Below are 24,410 nucleotides of genomic sequence, written 5' to 3'. Positions count from 1 at the left end.
GTGCGCGAAATGTGTTTCATGTGCGCTATACCACTAACATTATTGCCAATTGTTATGCATTAAAATCTTGAAAGCGACGATTTATAGTCAGCATTAGTGGTCGCTGAGCGAATAAAATATATATTTGTGATCGAATAATTTCAAGAAAATAAACGATTAATGGCATTTTCATTTAATTTAAAACCTAATTGCCAATTGTTATACATTAAAATATTTCGGGTGGCGATTAAGTCAGCAGCAGTGGCCGCTGAGCGAATAAAATATTTAAAAATGTTTGTAATAGACGATCAATTACATTTTTGTTAAGTTTAAGACTGGACCAAACAGTTTCATGCTGCAATTTTGTATAATCACACTTTTAACTAAAAATCAAGAGAATATGTTGCCAAATGTAAAATTCTCAAAAATTTATGGAAAAACGCTGTTTGGTGAAAACGCGCATGGGGCAAACAAACACTTAGGCGCAATAAATAAACACTTATTTAAATTTCATTACAAAAATTTAAGTGAAACAATTTGGAATAATAACCTATCAGTTTGCTGTGGTCTAGTGCTTACTTTTATTTGTCTATTGGGCCTACATCTCCTGATTTTAATAGGCAAGAACTGAATTCCGGACTCCCCTAACGCCGCATGTGTGCCTTATTTCACATACTGAGATTTTTTCAGAAACATAACAAGAAACCTGAATGAGAATTAGAAATGTCAACATTGCACAAGAGTCATGACTGTTGCTTCATTAGTTTTTTTTAGTTCGATATGCATATTGTTTATTTGGGCATATCTGTTAAACTATGGGGATGTCAACTTCGAAGTTCATAAGTATATAGATCTCATTAAAAAAAAAGTGAAGGTCACAATAAACTCATGCCTCAAACTTGTACCTTAATTGCGCATTATTGCTTTTCATGATTACCTTTTGTCGGGTGCATATCTTTAAAATTGAAAAAGATCTCATCATGAAAGAGGAAGCTTACATTTAGGGAAATTGTTGTGCACATATAAACATTAACGGTCCATCCATAAGTTGATGTTTCTGCCCTTTGTTGATTAATTACTTCACTTTTGTAGGTCAACTATTTTTCTTACACATAAAATACATAGTCACAACATTTTCCCATCAACATCTGATAAATTAAACAAATTATTTAAAGCCAAACAATCAAATCCCACTTACAAAAGTGGCAAGTTTGGAGTATTAACAACAAGTATTCTTATGTATTATGACTTATGAGTGAAAATGCAGCTTTTATTTAAATTGTTATCTCATTTTAGTTTGTATTACGCGCTTAAGTACATATAATAAAACCTCAAACACGATGGTAAGCATTCACATGCATTTGTAAAGTTCCGACATACAATGCATCACTACTAACAGTTGAACATATGCCTGTTTAAAAACTGTGAATACAACGTAAATCCGATTTCAATATATACACGGGTGAACTAGCCGATCTTTTACAATACGTTGTTTGAATACAGTGAACAGCAGCTGACGTTTCCTCGAATGTCAATAATATTTAAATGTGCCCTGCATTTAAATGTAAGCCAATTATCGCACTTTAACATTCAGAGTTTCATTGACACAGTAGTTTAAAAATAGCTATTTGTAGTAAGACTTAACACATATGCTAGTCTTTTTGTCCTTTCATTTGAAAAATAAAAGTCAGGACAAAGAATACCTTGTAAATTATTGATAATGACATTTTGCAGACATCAAACAAATGTTATTTTCATGAACGGTCTATGGTGATTCATTTTTAAATATAGACACACATTCGAAGAGTAAATCGTAGAAGAAATACATGAGGCGCCTTTATTGATTTCTTTTTCCTTCACCAAATTAGAAATGTGAAACATCGTATTACTTAATCAAATTATTTACGCAATATTAAGCATGAGTCTACAATGTCTATCTCTTTTTTATTTCTAGTGGTTTTGTTTTCTATATGTTTTGTTGACTTATTACATCAATACTAAGAAAATATTCACAGTATTTATATTGCATTTCATGGGTTTTGACTTCCCCAGACTGATGACGAGATCAGCTTACCCTTATAACATGTTTACTCGCATACTTGTATGTTCCGTTCTATTCGACATGCTTGTATGTTCCGTTCTATTCGACATGCTTGTATGTTCCGTTCTATTCGACAGCTTGTATGTTCCGTTCTATTCGACAGCTTGTATGTTCCGTTCTATTCGACAGCTTGTATGTTCCGTTCTATTCGACAGCTTGTATGTTCCGTTCTATTCGACAGCTTGTATGTTCCGTTCTATTCGACAGCTTGTATGTTCCGTTCTATTCGACAGCTTGTATGTTCCGTTCTATTCGACAGCTTGTATGTTCCGTTCTATTCGACAGCTTGTATGTTCCGTTCTATTCGACAGCTTGTATGTTCCGTTCTATTCGACAGCTTGTATGTTCCGTTCTTTTCGACAGCATTATATTTTAAAGTATATATCACCCTGACAGTTCGTGTATTTGTTTAGTTGGGCTTTTCGCCGTTTTCAAACAGCCTTTCATTTATATCACGGCGGTCTGTTTACAAACTCACTTTTTTCCTGTGTTAGCTAGTTTTACGGTACTTTGTTAACATACATATGCAAGCAACTGACAACTACCTTGTTTAAATAAGAGTTAGTCTGTGAATGGCCGTATAAATGATTTCATTCCAACCACAAGTTATGTGGCCGGGCCTTGGATCGAACAAGCGATACACGGATTTGCAGTCTGCTGTTCACTACGGGACTTTTCTAACACATCACTTTTTTAACGTATATATCTCATTTATGAGTAAAGATATTGATTTAAAATTTTTAATACAATCATTTGACTACATTCATATTTTTGCACGTAGAAATGTTGAAACGAGATTTAATTCTATTTTTATTTCAATTAAATTATTTTAGGTGGGTTCTTACACAAGGAAAACATAAAATTAATTTACAAAACAGTATAGCTCGTATAAATATTCAGGAGCGCAATCGCGCACTTTGCATTTTGCAGGCTACCTTTCCCACTTGCTGAAGCGTCCGGTCGTCACGGATAAATGATTTTATCGTTAGCTTGCACATATTGTAGTAAAATGATCACATGTGCAATTTTAAATAAAAATATTTACTCATTACTGAGATATGTAAGTTTTAAAAGTGTTGCGTTAGAAAAATCACCAAGTGTGGTAAAAGGCGATATACATGTTATTTCAATTTAATTTCAATTTCATAATTCTAGGTAAGTTTTTACACAAGAAAAACATAACATTAATTAAAGAAAAACAATATGGCTCGTATGAATATTCAGGAGCGAAACGGCTCAATCGGCATGTTGTAAGCCGCTCAGTTATCAAGACGTTTAAGTTTATGCGTTTTACTTTTCACATTGTTATTATTTAACGTTGTATGAGTTTGAGAATTTGACTTTTGAAGTGACGTTTTTAATTTTTTAAGTTTTATATTTTGTTGTTTTTCAATTTCAATAAAATTTCAGGAATTATCAGATATGTGTTGAACTATTCTTGGTCCAAATTTCAACACAAGCCGTTCGAAAATAAGGGAGCTATATGATTAAGTGATGCGTTAGAAAAGTCTCCAAGTGTGTCTGCAAACTGAGCTAGCCGACCCGGTTTATTCTGTAATAACGCACTTTTTAAATAATACAACTCGTTAAAAAGTTTCTTTTTTCATTCCAAAACAAACATATGGCGCATTTAAGGACCAGATGTGATGCTTTAGCCTACAAGAAATGCATTACATTGCATGTGATCTGGAGAACAATTCGTGTGTTAAACCAGATAGTTTTATACTTAAATAATTTTCAACAAATTCTAACGTTTAATATTTTTGCTTATTACAATTTAAATTTCCCCGTGTCGTAACTTTTTGAACATCGTCTTCTCTACAAACAAAACGACAATATAATATGTAAATAGGAATAGTCTATGTTTCAAATGCTAAGTCCTGAATATATTTTTAACATTGTTGGGAATTGAATTTATATTTCTGAGCGCTGCTGTATTGCCGCTTTTCAAATCTAAAATAAAAGCTATTGATTTTATTAGGAAAACGTGTACATACTTACCTTCGATGTATAGTGTATAATAATAAGTATATGTTGAAGTTTTTTTTGCGAATGTTTATTAAATCATTTCAATCATGTTCGTCTTTCATACGATACAAATTGTTCAAAAAAAGTGTTCTAGTTGGCCTTTTTCATAAAAGGAAATCATTTTCAAAGTATACTTCAATACCAACCATAGGTCGCATTTGGGAACAACAAAACATATGGTTATGCGCGTTATAGATAATGAAAATCGTTAACATATGTAATATAATTGTCATGATTAATAATATGATTATGAAGTTCCGTAATTTTGAATCAAAGTTTTAATTCCTATTGAAGAATTATTATCTAAGTTTTAATTCCTATTGAAGAATTATTATCATTATTATTATTATTATTATTATCATTATTATTATTATTATTGTTATAATAATTATTATTATTATTATTATTAGTATTTATTATTTTTTTAATTTTTTATTATTATGATTTTCAGTTATTCCAACAACCAGAAAGTTATGAATATTATAGCAATATTACTTTTTTGATATAATACAAAATATCGTATGGAACTTAAATGTAGCAAAAGTAATTTGTTCAGAAATAACATAATTATTTGATACCAGTCCAAACGCGAGATCCTTTAGAAAGTGAAAAACGAGGGTTGTTTGAAAATTATGTAGATAGTTTTTTTTAATAACAACAACCCTTCTTAATTAAATTTAAAAAAAACATGATACACTTAAAAATGTAACGCTTTTATTTTTTCAATAACAAAAAGGTAGATCTAGGTTTGACACTTTTAAGAAGAATAAGATCACAGTTTTAATTGTGCAAGTCGGAGAAATACGATTATAGTTTAAAAATAAAGAACAGCTCGAACTAATGCATTTGAAAAATCGAGCTATCTCAATCGGACTAGCTCGGTCTTTTACATAGGTCGCCAAACGGCTCCCATTATAAGGAATGCCAGCCGATGACGTCACTATGGAGGTTTACACGTACGCGTTTAACGGGCGCCGCTCGCAAACGCGTTTGAATAAAGTCGCGAAATTTGGCACGTTTGTAGCGCTCACCGAGACACATCGAATGACGCTGTTTTGACCGTTATAGAACGTCATATGGTCGTGCCGCTGGCGTCAGAACCTGCAACTTTGACGTCATATGTTACGTCAATGTCGTCACTGGGAAGACCGGCGACAAAAAACTTTTGTAGAGCTCATCGAGACCCGCCAAATGACGTTGGTCCCGTCGTAATATGGACGTGCCACTGACGTCATAAGTTGCCACTTTGACGTCCGTTTAAACGTCAATGACGTCACTGGGAGGGTCGGCGACACTTCAGACAAGCTCGTCTCATTGAGCCCTACAAGTGTGCCAAGTTTCATGACAATCGGTCAACTACTTTGCCTCCAGTAACGGCAGAACGGTACCCATTTTAAGGAATGCCAGCCGATGACGTCACTATGGAGGTTTACACGTACGCGTTTAACGGGCGCCGCTCGCAAACGCGTTTGAATATAGTCGCGAAATTTGGCACGTTTGTAGCGCTCACCGAGACCCGTCGAATGACGCTGTTTTGACCGTTATAGGACGTCATATGGCCGTGCCGCTGACGTCAGAAGCTGCAACTTGACGTCATCTGTTACGTCAATGTCGTCACTGGGAAGACCGGCGACATAAAACTTTTGTAGAGCTCATCAAGACCCGCCAAATGACGTTGGTCCCGTCGTCATATGGACGTGCCACTGACGTCATAAGTTGCCACTTTGACGTCCGTTTAAACGTCAATGACGTCACTGGGAGGGTCGGCGACACTTCAGACATGCTCGTCTCATTGAGCCCTACAAGTGTGCCAAGTTTCATGACAATCGGTCAACTACTTTGCCTCCAGTAACGGCAGAACGGTACCCATTTTAAGGAATGCCAGCCGATGACGTCACTATTTAGGTTTACACGTACGCGTTTAACGGGCGCCGCTCGCAAACGCGTTTGAATATAGTCGCGAAATTTGGCACGTTTGTAGCGCTCACCGAGACCCGTCGAATGACGCTGTTTTGACCGTGATAGGACATCATATGGTCGTGCCGCTGACGTCAGAAGCTGCAACTTTGACGTCATCTGTTACGTCAATGTCGTCACTGGGAAGATCGGCGACATGGCACGTTTGTAGTGCACACCGAGACCCGCCGAATGACGTTGGTCCCGTCGTTATAGGACGTCATATGGACGTGCCACTGACGTCATAAGTTATCAATTTGACGTCCGTTTTAACGTCAATGACGTCACTGGGAGGGTCGGCGACACAACCGACATACTCGTCTCATTGAGCCCTACAAGTGTGCCAAGTTTCATGACAATCGGTCAACTACTTTGCCTCCAGCAACGGCAGAACGGCTCCCATTATAAGGAATGCCAGCCGATGACGTCACTATGGAGGTTTACACGTACGTGTTTAACGGGCGCCGCTCGCAAACGCGTTTGAATATAGTCGCGAAATTTGGCACGTTTGTAGCGCTCACCGAGACCCGTCGAATGACGCTGTTTTGACCGTTATAGGACGTCATATGGCCGTGCCGCTGACGTCAGAAGCTGCAAATTTGACGTCATCTGTTTCGTCAATGTCGTCACTAGGAAGACCGGCGACATGGCACGTTTGTAGAGCTCACCGACACCCGCCGAATGACGTTGGTCCCGTCGTTATAGGACGTCATATGGACGTGCCACTGACGTTATAAGTTGCCACTTTGACGTCCGTTTTAACGTCAATGACGTCACTGGGAGGGTCGGCGACACTTCTGACATGCTCGTCTCATTGAGCCCTACAAGTGTGTTAAGTTTCATGACAATCGGTCAACTACTTTGCCTCCAGTAACGGCAGAACGGCTCCCATTATAAGGAATGCCAGCCGATGACGTCACTATGGGAGTTTACACGTACGCGTTTAACGGGCGCCGCTCGCAAACGCGTTTGAATATATTCGCGAAATTTGGCAAGTTTGTAGCGCTCACCGAGACCCGTCGAATGACGCTGTTTTGACCGTTATAGGACGTCATATGGCCGTGCCGCTGACGTCAGAAGCTGCAAATTTGACGTCATATGTTACGGCAATGTCGTCACTGGGAAGACCGGCGACATGGCACGTTTGTAGAACTCACCGAGACCCGCCGAATGACGTTGGTCCCGTCGTCATATGGACGTCATATGGACGTGCCACTGACGTCATAAGTTGCCACTTTGACGTCCGTTTTAACGTCAATGACGTCACTGGGAGGGTCGGCAACACTTCCGATATGCTCGTCTCATTGAGCCCTACAAGTGTGTTAAGTTTCATGACAATCGGTCAACTACTTTGCCTCCAGCAACGGCAGAACGGCTTCCATTATAGGGAATGCCAGCCGATGACGTCACTATGGGAGTTTACACGTACGCGTTTAACGGGCGCCGCTCGCAAACGCGTTTGAATATATTCGCGAAATTTGGCAAGTTTGTAGCGCTCACCGAGACCCGTCGAATGACGCTGTTTTGACCGTTATAGGACGTCATATGGCCGTGCCGCTGACGTCAGAAGCTGCAAATTTGACGTCATCTGTTTCGTCAATGTCGTCACTAGGAAGACCGGCGACATGGCACGTTTGTAGAGCTCACCGAGACCCGCCGAATGACGTTGGTCCCGTAGTTATAGGACGTCATATGGACGTGCCACTGACGTCATAAGTTGCCACTTTGACGTCCGTTTTAACGTCAATGACGTCACTGGGAGGGTCGGCGACACTTCTGACATGCTCGTCTCATTGAGCCCTACAAGTGTGTTAAGTTTCATGACAATCGGTCAACTACTTTGCCTCCAGTAACGGCAGAACGGCTCCCATTATAAGGAATGCCAGCCGATGACGTCACTATGGGAGTTTACACGTACGCGTTTAACGGGCGCCGCTCGCAAACGCGTTTGAATATATTCGCGAAATTTGGCAAGTTTGTAGCGCTCACCGAGACCCGTCGAATGACGCTGTTTTGACCGTTATAGGACGTCATATGGCCGTGCCGCTGACGTCAGAAGCTGCAAATTTGACGTCATATGTTACGGCAATGTCGTCACTGGGAAGACCGGCGACATGGCACGTTTGTAGAACTCACCGAGACCCGCCGAATGACGTTGGTCCCGTCGTCATATAGACGTCATATGGACGTGCCACTGACGTCATAAGTTGCCACTTTGACGTCCGTTTTAACGTCAATGACGTCACTGGGAGGGTCGGCAACGCTTCCGATATGCTCGTCTCATTGAGCCCTACAAGTGTGCCAAGTTTCATGACAATCGGTCAACTACTTTGCCTCCAGCAACGGCAGAACGGCTTCCATTATAGGGAATGCCAGCCGATGACATCACTATGGAGGTTAACATGTACGCGTTTAACAGGCGCCGCTCGCAAACGCGTTTGAATATAGTCGCAAAATTCGGCAAGTTTGTAGCGCTCACCGAGACCCGTCGAATAACGCTGTTTTGACCGTTATAGGACGTCATATGTCCGTGCCGCTGACGTCAGAAGCTGCAACTTTGACGTCATATGTTACGGCAATGTCGTCACTGGGAAGACCGGCGACATGGCACGTTTGTAGAGCTCACCGAGACCCGCCGAATGACGTTGGTCCCGTCGTTAAAGGACGTCATATGGACGTGCCACTGACGTCATAAGTTGCCACTTTGACGTCCGTTTTAACGTCAATGACGTCACTGGGAGGGTCGGCGACACTTCCGACACGCTCGTCTCATTGAGCCCTACAAGTGTGCCAAGTTTCATGACAATCGGTCAACTACTTTGCCTCCAGCAACGGCAGAACGGCTCCCATTATAAGGAATGCCAGCCGATGACGTCACTATGGAGGTTTACACGTACGCGTTTAACGGGCGCCGCTCGCAAACGCGTTTGAATATAGTCGCGAAATTTGGCACGTTTGTAGCGCTCACCGAGACCCGTCGAATGACGCTGTTTGACCGTTATAGGACGTCATATGGCCGTGCCGCTGACGTCAGAAGCTGCAAATTTGACGTCATCTGTTACGGCAATTTCGTCACTGGGAAGACCGGCGACATGGCACGTTTGTAGAGCTCACCGAGACCCGCCGAATGACGTTGGTCCCGTCGTTATAGGACGTCATATGGACGTGCCACTGACGTCATAAGTTGTCACTTTGTCGTCCGTTTTAACGTCAATGATGTCACTGGGAGGGTCGGCGACACTTCCGACACGCTCGTCTCATTGAGCCCTACAAGTGTGCCAAGTTTCATGACAATCGGTCAACTACTTTGCCTCCAGCAACGGCAGAACGGCTCCCATTATAAGGAATGCCAGCCGATGACGTCACTATGGAGGTTTACACGTACGCGTTTAACGGGCGCCGCTCGCAAACGCGTTTGAATATAGTCGCGAAATTTGGCAAGTTTGTAGCGCTCACCGAGACCCGTCGAATGACGCTGTTTTGACCGTTATAGGACGTCATATGGCCGTGCCGCTGACGTCAGAAGCTGCAAATTTGACGTCATCTGTTACGGCAATGTCGTCACTGTGAAGACCGGCGACATGGCACGTTTGTAGAGCTCACCGAGACCCGCCGAATGACGTTGGTCTCGTCGTTATAGGACGTCATATGGACGTGCCACTGACGTCATAAGTTGCCACTTTGACGTCCGTTTTAACGTCAATGACGTCACTGGGAGGGTCGGCGACACTTCCGACACGCTCGTCTCATTGAGCCCTACATGTGTGCCAAGTTTCATGACAATCGGTCAACTACTTTGCCTCAAGCAACGGCAGAACGGCTTCCATTGTTAGGAATGCAAGCCTCTGACGTCACTATGGAGGTTTACACCTACGCGTTTAACGGGCGCCGCTCGCAAACGCGTTTGAATATAGTCGCAAAATTCGGCAAGTTTGTAGCGCTCACCGAGACCCGTCGAATAACGCTGTTTTGACCGTTATAGGACGTCATATGGCCGTGCCGCTGACGTCAGAAGCTGCAACTTCAACGTCATATGTTACGGCAATGTCGCCACTGTGAAGACCGGCGACATAGCACATTTGTAGAGCTCACCGAGACCCGCCGAATGACGTTGGTCCCGTCGTTATAGGACGTCATATGGACGTGCCACTGACGACATAAGTTGCCACTTTGACGTCCGTTTTAGCGTCAATGACGTCACTGGGAGGGTCGGCGACACTTCCGACACGCTTGACTCATTGAGCCCTACAAGTGTGCCAAGTTTCATGAGAATCGGTCAACTACTTTGCCTCCAGCAACGGCAGAACGGCTCCCATTATAAGGCATGCCAGCCGATGACGTCACTATGGATGTTTACACGTACGCGTTTAACGGGCGCCGCTCGCAAACGCGTTTGAATATAGTCGCGAAATTTGGCACGTTTGTAGCGCTCACCGAGACCCGTCGAATGACGCTGTTTTGACCGTGATAGGACATCATATGGTCGTGCCGCTGACGTCAGAAGCTGCAACTTTGACGTCATCTGTTACGTCAATGTCGTCACTGGGAAGACCGGCGACATGACACGTTTGAAAAAGCGCATCGAGACCCGCCGAATGACGTTGGTCCCGTCGTTATAGGACGTCATATGGACGTGCCACTGACGTCATAAGTTGCCGTTTTGACGTCCGTTTTAACGTCAATGACGTCACTGGGAGGGTCGGCGACACTTCCGACACGTTCGACTCATTGAGCCCTAAAAGTGTGCCAAGTTTCATGACAATCGGTCAACTACTTTGCCTCCAGCAACGGCAGAACCGCTCCCATTATTAGGCATGCCAGCCGATGACGTCACTATGGAGGTTTACACGTACGCGTTTAACGGGCGCCGCTCGCAAACGCGTTTGAATATAGTCGCGAAATTTAGCACGTTTGTAGCGCTCACCGAGACCCGTCGAATGACGCTGTTTTGACCGTGATAGGACATCATATGGTCGTGCCGCTGACGTCAGAAGCTGCAAATTTGACGTCATCTGTTACGTCAATGTCGTCACTGGGAAGACCGGCGACATGGCACGTTTGTAGAGCTCACCGAGACCCGCCGAATGACGTTGGTCCCGTCGTTATAGGACGTCATATGGACGTGCCACTGACGTTATAAGCTGCCACTTTGACGTCCGTTTAAACGTAAATGACGTCACTGGGAGGATCGGCGACACTTCTGACATGCTCGTCTCATTGAGCCCTACAAGTGTGTTAAGTTTCATGACAATCGGTCAACTACTTTGCCTCCAGTAACGGCAGAACGGCTCCCATTATAAGGAATGCCAGCCGATGACGTCACTATGGGAGTTTACACGTACGCGTTTAACGGGCGCCGCTCGAAAACGCGTTTGAATATATTCGCGAAATTCGGCACGTTTGTAGCGCTCACCGAGACCCGTCGAATGACGCTGTTTTGACCGTTATAGGACGTCATATGGCCGTGCCGCTGACGTCAGAAGCTGCAAATTTGACGTCATATGTTACGGCAATGTCGTCACTGGGAAGACCGGCGACATAGCACGTTTGTAGAGCTCACCGAGACCCGCCGAATGACGTTGGTCCCGTCGTTATAGGACGTCATATGGACGTGCCACTGACGTCATAAGTTGCCACTTTGACGTCCGTTTTAACGTCAATGACGTCACTGGGAGGGTCTGCGACACTTCCGATATGCTCGTCTCATTGAGCCCTACAAGTGTGCCAAGTTTCATGACAATCGGTCAACTACTTTGCCTCCAGCAACGGCAGAACGGCTTCCATTATACGGAATGCCAGCCGATGACATCACTATGGAGGTTAACATGTACGCGTTTTACGGGCGCCGCTCGCAAATGCGTTTGAATATAGTCGCAAAATTCGGCAAGTTTGTAGCGCTCACCGAGACCCGTCGAATAACGCTGTTTTGACCGTTATAGGACGTCATATGTCCGTGCCGCTGACGTCAGAAGCTGCAACTTTGACGTCATATGTTACGGCAATGTCGTCACTGGGAAGACCGGCGACATGGCACGTTTGTAGAGCTCACCGAGACCCGCCGAATGACGTTGGTCCCGTCGTTATAAGACGTTATATGGACGTGCCACTGACGTCATAAGTTGCCACTTTGACGTCCGTTTTAACGTCAATGACGTCACTCGGAAGGTCGTTGACACTTCCGACATGCTCGTCTCTTTGAGCCCTACAAGTGTGCCAAGTTTCATGACAATCGGTCAACTACTTTGCCTCCAGCAACGGCAGAACGGCTCCCATTATAAGGAATGCCAGCCGATGACTTCACTATGGAGGTTTACACGTACGCGTTTAACGGGTGCCGCTCGCAAACGCGTTTGAATATAGTCGCGAAATTTGGCACGTTTGTAGCGCTCACCGAGACCCGTCGAATGACGCTGTTTTGACCGTTATAGGACGTCATATGGCCGTGCCGCTGACGTCAGAAGCTTCAAATTTGACGTCATCTGTTACGTCAATGTCGTCACTGGGAAGACCGGCGACATGGCACATTTGTAGAGCTCACCGAGACCCGCCGAATGACGTTCGTCCCGTCGTTATAGGACGTCATATGGACGTGCCACTGATGTCATAAGTTGCCACTTTGACGTCCGTTTGAACGTCAATGACGTCACTGGGAGGGTCGGCGACACTTTCGACATGCTCGACTCATTGAGCCCAACAAGAGTACCAAGTTTCATGACTATCGGTCAACTACTTTGCCTCCAGCAACGGAAAAATGGCTCCCATTATAAGGAATGCCAGCCGATGACGTCACTATGGAGGTTTACACGTTAGTGTTTAACGGGCGCCGCTCGCAAACGCCTTTGAGAATAGTCGCGAAATTTGTAACATTTAGAGCGCTCACCGAGACCCGTCGAATGACGCTGTTTTGACCGTTATAGGACGTCATATGGCCGTGCCGCTGACGTCAGAAGCAGCAACTTTGAAGTCATCTGTTACGTCAATGTCGTCACTGGGAAGACCGGCGACATGGCTAGTGTGTAGAGCTCACCGACACCCGCCGAATTACGTTGGTCCCGTCGTTAAAGGACGTCATATGGACGTGCAACTGACGTCATAAGTTGCCACTTTGACGTCCGCTTAAACGTCAATGACGTCATTGGGAGGGTTGGCGACACTTCCGACATGCTCGACTCATCGAGCCCAACAAGTGTGCCAAGTTTCATGGCTATCGGTCAACAACTTTGCCTCCAGCAACGGCAGAACGGCTCACATTATAAGGAATGCCAGCCGATGACGTCACTACCGAGATTTACACGTAAGCGTTTAACGGGCGCCGCTCGCAAACGCCTTTGAATATAGTCGCGAAATTTAGCACGTTTGTAGCGCTCACCGAGACCCGTCGAATGACGCTGTTTTAATCGTTATAGGACGTCATATGGCCGTGTCGCTAACGTCAGAAGCTGCAACGTTGACGTCATCTGTTACGTCAATGTCGTCACTGGGAAGACCGGCGACATGGCACGTGTGTAGAGCTCACCGAGATCCGCCGAATGACGTAAGTCCCGTCGTTATAGGACGTCATATGGACGTGTTTATTAGCGGTTAGAAAACCTAGAAAAGCTAACACCAAAGTGGGTTCTTTGCCTACAGATTGCCTATTGATTACGAGATTTTCCGGATGATTTTATGGACTTTTTTTCACACCCTATAACGCTGGTTAATGAGGTTTGTGTCACATAATTATTATGCAAATGCCAAAAATATTAGTTTATAAAGAACATTAGCTATGTATAACGGGTATTTCGGTAGTTTAAACACGCTCCCAAACGCTTGCACCCTTAACGAAATCTGACCTGTTTCTGCGTGTAATGGTGGTATTAGTAATTAATTAATACCTCTACTCTAAACTGGTATTTACCCATGTTTTTTACAAAAATACTAACGAAACATTTTGTCCACATGTATTTGACACGAATAGCGCTTTTATAACTGGAATTTCGTTTTACACGCTTTCTAACGCCGAGCGGGTACCAGAATTCCTCATGGTACGCGTATTATGTTTAAAAGTGCAGACCAACAAAACGGTGGCATCGAAACGTTTTCATTGAAATAGTAACATAAAATAGTTTTCGCTTGTTTCTGAATTAAAAGCGATTTATAACGTTGATTCTTTTAAGTTACGCAAATACCAATATTCCCTATTAGTTTACATATACACGTGATATAATTCATACTTAATATGGCTTATATGTCATTTTCAGTTTCTGAAATAAATTATTTTCTCTATGGGGAATTTGGTAATTTTGGTCATTCTACATTTTGAAGCTTCCATTCGCACTTTTCAAGACCACATTTCCGCGTTGGAAATTGAAGAAATTAAATTCCTCAAATTTATCTATCTGGAGTTACATGAACCACTATGTTAGAAATACACATATTTGCAATGAAAAGCTTTAGAAAAGCTCTATAATTATCTATTTTAATTGATGATAAATCCATAACTGAACCCATAACACCTGTTACATTTATTTTTTCAGAAGTCTTTTTTTGGATTTAAGAGAAAGATGATTACCTACATGTTGTGTATTTAAAGGAGCAGATCATCTTTGTAGATTTTTTTTTGTAATTGTTCACATATTGTTACTTCATATTCAATAACTGAAACCAAAAACTGACTATGAATTGATTCTTTTGCAGTAAAATTGTCACATACATGTGTACTAGAACAGAGTTGATGGACAATTACCTGTACATGTACCATTAAGACGGACATAGCCAAGGGGCAAACAAACATCGTTGTTTGTTAGTGTTCACTGATTACACCTTCAATGTGGCGTCTTTAATTACCACTGTGGTATAGGGTCGAATTTGACATTGAACCCTCCACCACTTAGATACGTATTTTGACATGTTTGTAAGCCCTTAGAAAGTTGCATTTATTAAATTAAATACCTTTCTTAATAAAATTCAACTTTATAAGGCTTCATTTCCAAGCCTTAGATACTGATGAGCAGTAAACAGCATACAAACTGAACAGACTGCCAGTTAATCGCAGGCTGTTCAGGATTTATGCTGTTTACACATAGCCATTTTCACTTTGCTTCTGATTGTGGTAAAGGGTCGAATTTGACATTTAAGCGCATCAGATCATAAAGTAATTGAACAGTTTCTGCTTGAAAAGACATCACAGACTAAGTTGACCGATTATTGGTTTATACTTTTGTAGTAAAATTAAAAAATGGTTGCATAGTCTGATTGGTTTCAAATGTATATAAACAGATAGGTTGACTAAAGTATGTGAATTTGTATCAATTTTAAATTCAACCGTTACTTTATTTAGAACTGTATGCATACTAAGATAACATGTTTTAGATTGAATAGCAATAATTCAAATTGTTGATTCCAAATTCACCTAAAATTAAAACTTCATACTACATGTATTGTGATGTGACTTCAAATTTTGAAGCAGAGTATAAGAATGGCAAAAGTTGTCAACACAGTTTTTCACTTGATTATAATGCTTTAAAATTTTGAACAATCGTTTTTGAAAAAAAAAACTAGAGGAAAGTTATCACCAAGAAAGTAAAGAATTTAATTTTACTTGATAAAAGTGCAAAGTCATTTTTATTGACTTGTCCCATTGTATAGTCCAATTATTCATAAGCACCTGACAAGGAAAGTATATTTCATTGTATAGTCCGATTATTCATAAGCACCTGACAAGGAAAGTATATTTCATTGTATAGTCCGATTATTCATAAGCACCTGACAAGGAAGTATATTTACAACAACAATTAACACCACTACATTGGGGGTGCTACAATTGTACTGATCAATTGGCCTGTACAATAAAACTTTGAGAAATAATGCAATATTTTATTTTGCTGCAACAATACTGTATGGTTTCTAATAACTAATACTGTTTACAAGGAGTATAAAGGGGTGTAAAATTCCTATGACCGACTCGTCTGAAACGGGTAATTTAACCATTGTACAAGTCACAATTTCCTGTCAACCAGTCTGCAGACACCTGCAATATTGATCTTATAAAACGATCAAAAATGTTTTGATGACATGTTTTAATTTTTAATTGTATCGCTTGAGAGATGTGAAAGTAGATTACCACAAATTAATCCTGTGCAGAGTGACCGACCAAGTGACGCCAATAAACATCCTTTAAATCTTTGTTTTCAGAGGTGTAACTAAACAGGAAACCAATGCATTTCAAACTAGAGTGTTTTAAATTAAAAGAAAATAAAAAGATGCAAATATGTAAAGTATTGTCAGTTTTATTGCGACTTTTTCCTTGCCAAAACATGCAACAAAATATTTTGCATTTTCAACACCATGTCAAAATAATTATGCAAATAAAAATGAACATTTGTATATTTTTAGCACAGAGAACATTAAACTATATGGTGGCATGTAGGTTACATCTAAAATATATATTTCTTTATTTACACACATGAAGACATAAACATGAGACCTCACGTGACATGAAAAAATATATATTGGATTTCTCATCAATGCAACAGTAGAGATCTTTACAATTGGTTAACAAATGTGTTGTGCATGTAACAACTTCATCTTGTATGATTCGAAATGTATTTTATTCTGCATAAAATACTTATCAGTTTCTCTATATCTATCAACATGTACATAAACCTAATTTACACCGTTTCTTTATATTTCATTTTCTAGTTTTCGAACAGATTAAACGAAACTCGTTGAATAAATGAGAACTCGGCATTCGGCTTGTCTGGAAAATGGCGGACATGTCGTTAGCAACCGGCGCGCACGATTTATCGATCGCTGATTGGTCGATCGATATTTAGATAAGAATCTGATTGACAGTTGGCGAGATGTCAATTTGCTATGGAAAGAGAAGCAGCAAATGGAAGCAACTGATACAGGCGGTTAAAAAACAAATAATGTTGGGAGCAATAAGAGAGGTTTTGATACTCTTCATTTTTTGAACAGGTGAGTTGCTTTATCTTAGGCCCATAACTTCGCATAAAATCAAAGACCTATAGAATACATTCTTTAGGTCTTTGATAAAAATAAGTAATGTAGGTAGATTCACACACCAAATATCAGGTCAATATCTTAAAGCGTTTTAAAATAATTCAGGAAAATGAAATGCCGGACGGAATATGGACGGAGAGTACAACTGATATATGCCATTCTATCGGGGGCATCAAACCCAGCTTAATATATAAAAGAGTTGCTTAAAATGCCTCCCAAAAACGGTTATTTTAGAGAAAAATTTAAAGTCCAATGCCAATAATTTCGCCAAAAATCAATGGACCTGAACGAATTTTACACATCATCTGTAGGTCATGTAGGTAGACTCTCATACCCAAAATAAGCTAAATCTCTGAAAGCGTTGCGTAAAAAAACAACCGGAAAACGGTTATTATATAAAACATTTCTAAGTCCAATCCAATGTAGAAGTTGTAGACGATTGTGATGGTGTGTCTGTGTTGATGATGGTGAAAGTAAAAATGCGCAGCAGATGGTAAACATTTTATTAGGAATTTACTTTAAAACTGTAGAGGAGGTTTGTAATCAAAGAGAAAAAATAATGCTATTATGGTTATATGCCAGTCATACTTTATGATACATTTCTTAATAAAGGTTTTAAATTGTCAAAGGGTGCTTTCCTTATTCACCAAACATCATACATTACTGTAAGCTTAAGCTTTAACCATTGTTGTGAATCGTTCAACTTTTCTTATATGTTCTCTCTGACGGGCGTTTCTTGTTGCTTGTTTGTTTTATTTTTTAGTAGTCACATAAACAACCAAGCTATGTAATATGGATCTTTAACACCCATTATTGCTGCTTCTTCCTGTATTTGCACGATGATGATCTGAAATATTAACTATATGATGCTATATTCTTAAATATTTTTCTAAAAAGAAGGGATATAGTTGACACTTGTTCGTAATTGTATTTCATCGTTCCTAAAAACGTTGTAACTCTGTTGCTCTGTTCTCCTTCCTACCATTGAGTAATTAAATGGTAATTAAATTGAATGCGTTTGAATTCCCTTTTATTATTGTTTAATTTGAGTTTCAATGCTATGAGGCTAAAGTTTATTTACACTTATATGTATCATGAATATTGCTGGGCCAAGTGTGAGGTTGAGCGCTTTAAAACCGGTTTAAATCTCCAATGCTTTGCATTGACCGTTACAAGGCGGTGAACCCAGCTTTATTCTTCTATGTGTGTATGTTGTTTTGTATTCTGCTGTTTCGTACTGTTTTGGCAATTGGTCACTTGCATTTAATACAGGACCAAATAATTGTTTATAATTAGAATGCAATACATCTCCAGCAGCTGGAGTTTCACTTCTTTATATTAAAGCTTTATACTTCAGAAAGGTGCTGATTTACTTCTTATATTCCATAAATTTATATAACAAAATACATTTTAAGCATTAAAATTTATATTGAAAAGTGCCAAATTAAAAAAATCGGGCGTGGAAATCGACCCGCACCCGTCCCGGTTCGGCTCCCAGTCAAAAATTCCTGCGTACGGCCCTGTCACATTTCGTCTTAACCTTATTGACTAAAACTTTATTTCTGTATTTGGATGTGTTTCCGGGATAAGCTTTTATTATCTTTTTTTCTCGTATTATCGACAATGAAAAGTACACATATTTCTGAAAATCTACGATTGCTGAGCGCAGACATGTACACTGACTTACATTTGTACCGAAATAACGCTTTATTAAATTTTTGCTTTTGAATAATATGGATGTTCTTTCTTTTATTTCAATCAATTTTTTAAATTATGCACGTGGATCCGTATCGATATTTACATAATGCAATTGCATCCGATCAGCTGTCTTGTTCTAAATGCATGTTGATAAAACGCTAGAATGATGACTTTAGGTTAGTTAATATTTTAAATTAAGGTAGGTTATTCTCAATGGAGGTCACCTAAATTTATGAAAAGGCCCATGCCAAGAAATGAGTCAGAAATCAGATACATTATAACTAATACTAAACACATGATGTTACTGGGCCGGCATTTAACAGGTAAATCATAAAGGAAAATTTAATTTGTACTTTTATGATCATTTCATAAATCAAATTATTCGTTTTTACAAAATTGCACGATACATATATTTTCAATAAGAACTAGTAAGCGAGTTACGACTTTCAAGCCGAAAGCAATATTCTTGCAGAAGAACATTTTGCGATTCAAAACAACACATCTAACTGATTTTCGATTAATTAACTTACTTACGACTGTTTATTGAAACGATCTGTTGGACCGTGCGTGATCAATGGATAGACATATTACACAATGAACACCAATTAAATTGCTGTTGTAACACGCAAGCGGCTACTTTGCTGACATGATACTCACTGATATTTCAATTCGAAAAAATAAAGAAAAAAGCGTTGTAAAACTATAAAACACTGCTGACAGATATTCCTGACCAGACATCAGCATGGTTATATTTATTTTTCATATTAAGCCCCATTAGCACTCAAAGTCAACGAATATTTCGAAAAATATTTCGTGAAGTAGAGTTAACACATAAAAACAGTGTTCCTTATAGCAATAGCCAGAATTCCAACGCTAGAGGTGGTCTGGTAACATAGATTTAACGAGATACATTTTCTTTCGTTTTTATTGCTTGTGCGACGATATAATTATTCCATGAGAATTTCCTGCGACGATATCCGAGCATTTACGAGCGACCGCGAGATTGGCTTCGAGCAGCGTCGGAAGCAAAGCGTAGTTCTCATGAAAATATTGTCATACACAAAAATGTGTTAATTATATTTTTTTGAAATATATTTTACAAAATAATTGTTGATTTTGAGTGTTTATGGGGCTTTAAGTTGCACACTTATCTCTAAAATCATGTTGGAATCGTTATATGTTTTGCATTCTTGTATTAATCGGTGAATGGACAATTCGTATCTATTTTTCCTTCAACATGGTTTATTGTCCCCTACCGGTGAAACCGGAGGGGACTTATGGTATGCGCTCAGTCAGTCAGTCACACTTGTCTGGATCCTGCGATAACTTCATATTTCTTCATATTTTTTCATGAAACTTGAAACATGGACAGATGGCAATATGGAGATTATGCACGTCATTTCATTTTGTTCCTACGTCAAGAATTATGGTTGCTATGGCAACACATATACTAGAAATATTGCTGAAAATGGTAGAGCCTGCGATAACTTTAAACGTTCTTCATATTTTTTCACGAAACTTGAAGCATGGATAGATGGCAATATGGAGATTATGCGCGTCATTTCATTTTGTTCCTACGTCAAGAATTATGATTGCTATGGCAACAAATAGACTAGAAATATTGCTGAAAATGGTGGAGTTTACCCGGTAGGGGACCATATTGCTTGACAATAGTGTTGTTTCTCATGCATCAGGCCGATAACCAACGATAAAGCTAACATTATTCACCAAATCATAATTAACTAAATCGGTTAAAACCAAAGACACTATAAGCTTAGTAAATATGGTAGCAACATGTATACCCACCATGGGCCGCAGGAGAGAAATATGGGATAACAATGTCAATTAATGCTTGGAACATGAACGGCAGAAAGCGTACATTTGTATAAATATGTAAATGCCCACCGGAGCATTGTGAACATTGCTATACTATTGTATCAGCATTATACGTAGTTAACATTCATAATTCATTGTAGAAGTGAATGCTACAAATTACCGTGTACGAGTTCAATAATCGAGTATACGAATTGGTGTCGAAGTGAGCACAAATGTGAGCTGAATAAACCGCAATGCATTTTTACCTGTATATTGCACATAGGGACGGATCCAGATGTACATGTCCTGAATGGGGGCGGTGCAAGTCGGCATAAGGGTGTGTGGGCGTTTTAGTGAATTAAGATCTGGGCATCAAAACGACGGTCATTATAATTTCACCGATTTAGTAAATATTTGAGTCCGTCATTCAGTCAGTCATTCAGTCATTCTTCGATTAGTAATTCATTCATGTAGGTTGCCACGCCGACCAACGTCAAAACAAAGACATGCATGCTTTTTTATTCATTATTTAGTGAGACTCGTTGGCTATTGTATGAGAATCATTTTTACATAGTTGTATATCACGACAAACTATCATTGTTTCTTGTTTGTTGTCAATGAATATTGTTTGATAATATACATTTATACCTGGTAATAATACGGTATTATTCAAACACGTGTTTCTGGTGAATGCTTGTTACAACGCCTACATTGAGGGAATTGTAGACGGAACTCTCAGAAGAAAAATGCGATTCGCTAAAGCGGGAAAGGGATATCAGCTTATGTTTGAGAAATATATGCAAGTATGCCGCTCGGAAATAACATATATTTTACAAACATCGAGCAGTATATACAATTTACCCAGAGGAGACGGACAAATGGTCTCTCGATAGCATATCATAGACGGTGTTATGTCAACATAACATATTGCTGTAAGATCTTGAATAGTGCATTATTAAAACATAATCTCGTACAAACACATGACCACTTTGTGGTCAGATTCTGAAATAATTGATCACAATCTGAAGATGACACGCGGCAGTTACGTAATCATCCGATGTGGGCAGTAATCCAGGGGGGTCTCTGTGTCGTTGATTATTAAAATGACTTCATAACATATTTTTAATGGTTAATACCATCACAATTTAGTTAAAGATTAATAAAACTTTGCTTTAAAGGACATTACATACATATATATACTATTGCTCTCGATGAGATAATAACGTAATGAATAGTAAGGATATATTTAATAGTTTAATTCTAATAGACATATATCTAGTGTTGACACAAGGACTCTTCACTAAATAAAACGACAATTTACGCTATTACTTTCAAGTATTTCAAGGTGAGTGTTTGGGGAGTTGTGTCATTTAACATGGAATTATGTGTTGTTTTGTTTTTGCAATACTTTGTGTACATTTGGCAATGAACAGTTATTTTCACCCCTTTCCATATACTTATGTAGCGAAGATAATTAATGGTAATTGTTCACTAATTGATGCGTTTGGAGCATTGTGTACGATCGCTGTTTTTTATCGTTACAATTTAACTAAGTGCGTGTAACCATATTTGAGTAAAAACACCATTGGTTACGGCCAAGTAAAATATCCAGTAAATATCATTCAGTTCTTTGTATTGGAAAAGAACATCATTATAGTGAACATAATTTATCATACCTATTGTTTATATGTAATACATTACAACATGGATAACATTTTATGTCAAGTTATATTTTGTAAAACGATTCAAATTTCTTATATCAAAATAGTTGTAGAAGTATTCTTTATTCACTTGTACTGCACATTACGAATTAACTAATGAAATCCCTATTTAACGCAAGATAATAATTGTGTACGTATGCGAAACTCCGGTGAAACACATACCTTTTGAAGCGCGTTTTAGTAAAAAAAAATAGCATAAACGTTATGTTTGTTGCCAACACTTACCCGACCCGTAGGTATCTAATTAATTCTGATTGCGTTTGTTAATAAATTATTAAAACTTCAACAAAATAAGACACGATCAATTTAGGTTGACGATCATAAAGTTATTATCAAAGATTAATATTTTATTAAATAACAGAATGATGACGTCCATCAGAGTAACGTTAGTAAAAGTAGTTGTGTTGCGATTGTTAAATATATTGTGTATTATAAACTAAAAAATCGATACATATTCAAATAAACAAAATTGAGTAACTTTAACCGTGAAACGTATGACGACAAATTAAACATAAACACCATTTTATAATTTAATTTAACAGTTTATCTACGGAACATTATAATGCCTTTAAATACGCATTTCCAGCTTTCACGTCGACAGCCTTGTCCGCGATTCGTTTTATCAAGGGAAGCAAGTCCTACAAAACGGATATTGGGAATTAGAAACGGGTCCAGCTAAAATAAAACTATATCGGTGTACTTTTGGCAGGCAACTTCTGTATTTCAACAATCCATCATGGCATTTATCAAATAAAATTGAATAGTCTCAAAAATACAACATTTCACACTAAGTTCCAGCATTATTCTTATAATATTGTTATAAAATCAATAAAATAGTTTATTTAGCATGGATTATACTGTAAAAGTAAATTGTTTTAACGAAAGCAAACAAGCAAGTCTAAATAGTACTGCGCCCTATTCTAGTAAAGTTTGTGAGCTACCGAGCCAGGCAAAAGCTATATTCCCTACGGCGGAACCTCAAGACGAACACGGAACATGCTCGTGTTTTCATAAATGAGGACCTCACCCAGCGGCGTGCTCAGTTATTATTTGTCGCGCGTGGGCTTGCAAAAGCCAAACGAATTAAAAGCGCCTGGTCTGCCGATGGAACGAATTGAAAGCGCCTGGTCTGCCGATGGAACGAATTGAAAGCGCCTGGTCTGCCGATGGAACGAATTGAAAGCGCCTGGTCTGCCGATGGAACGAATTGAAAGCGCCTGGTCTGCCGATGGAACTGTTCTGAAACGAGTGTTGGAAAACGGCGAGTCGAAGCTCAAACGTATCGCCTCGGAATTCGAGTTAGAAAAGTACAAATAAATAAAGCTGCTCTATTCTTTTTTTTGTGCAGTTTACATCTGAAAAATACTTGTTCAATTTAGAAGCATAGATGTCACGGGATTAATGTAACTGTTTACACTAACTATCATGTCTTTCTTTATACCCCGATTTTATCTGTCAAATCCCGTAATTCTGCAGGACATCACAACAATGATTTATTTACTGCCTTTAGCTGTATTTTATATTAAATCTAAAATACTTATAAAACCCTATTGTTTGTAAATGATTATTATTGCAAAAAGCTGTATTTGAGCTAAATTCATTACATATAATTATTATAATTTAAAACACTTTCTACTGTACTTTCCATCAGTTTATTTCATATGTGTCGCCATTCAGTCGTTAAAGTACACGAAATAACTGTATCTGGTGTTGTCATAGAAAAAATGCCTTTTTTTAACATTTTAACTGAGAACATAGACAAATCATTTACGTTGTTGTAAAGTAGTATGTCATTACGCACTTGTTGCGTCTTGAGGTCCTAGTAATTGAAAACTCTTATTGTATGTGTCAATTGCGAAAAAAAGTCTCTTGATCGATTATATTGATATGTCAAAAATGTGTAAACTACACTTTGGAGCTCTAACTTATCGATCTTATATCAACAGTATGTCTATATTGTACTATTTTATGTCTGAATTCCAATACAACTTATGCAGTGTTGCGTCCTAATTGATCGATTGTATTGATATGTCAAAAATGTGTAAACTACACTTTGGAGCTCTAACTTATCGATCTTATATTAACAGTATGTCTATATTTTACTATTT

The sequence above is a fragment of the Dreissena polymorpha genome, chromosome 13, assembly GCF_020536995.1.
Source record: "Dreissena polymorpha isolate Duluth1 chromosome 13, UMN_Dpol_1.0, whole genome shotgun sequence".
Classification (NCBI taxonomy): domain Eukaryota; kingdom Metazoa; phylum Mollusca; class Bivalvia; order Myida; family Dreissenidae; genus Dreissena; species Dreissena polymorpha.
This window is presented reverse-complemented; position numbering follows the sequence as displayed.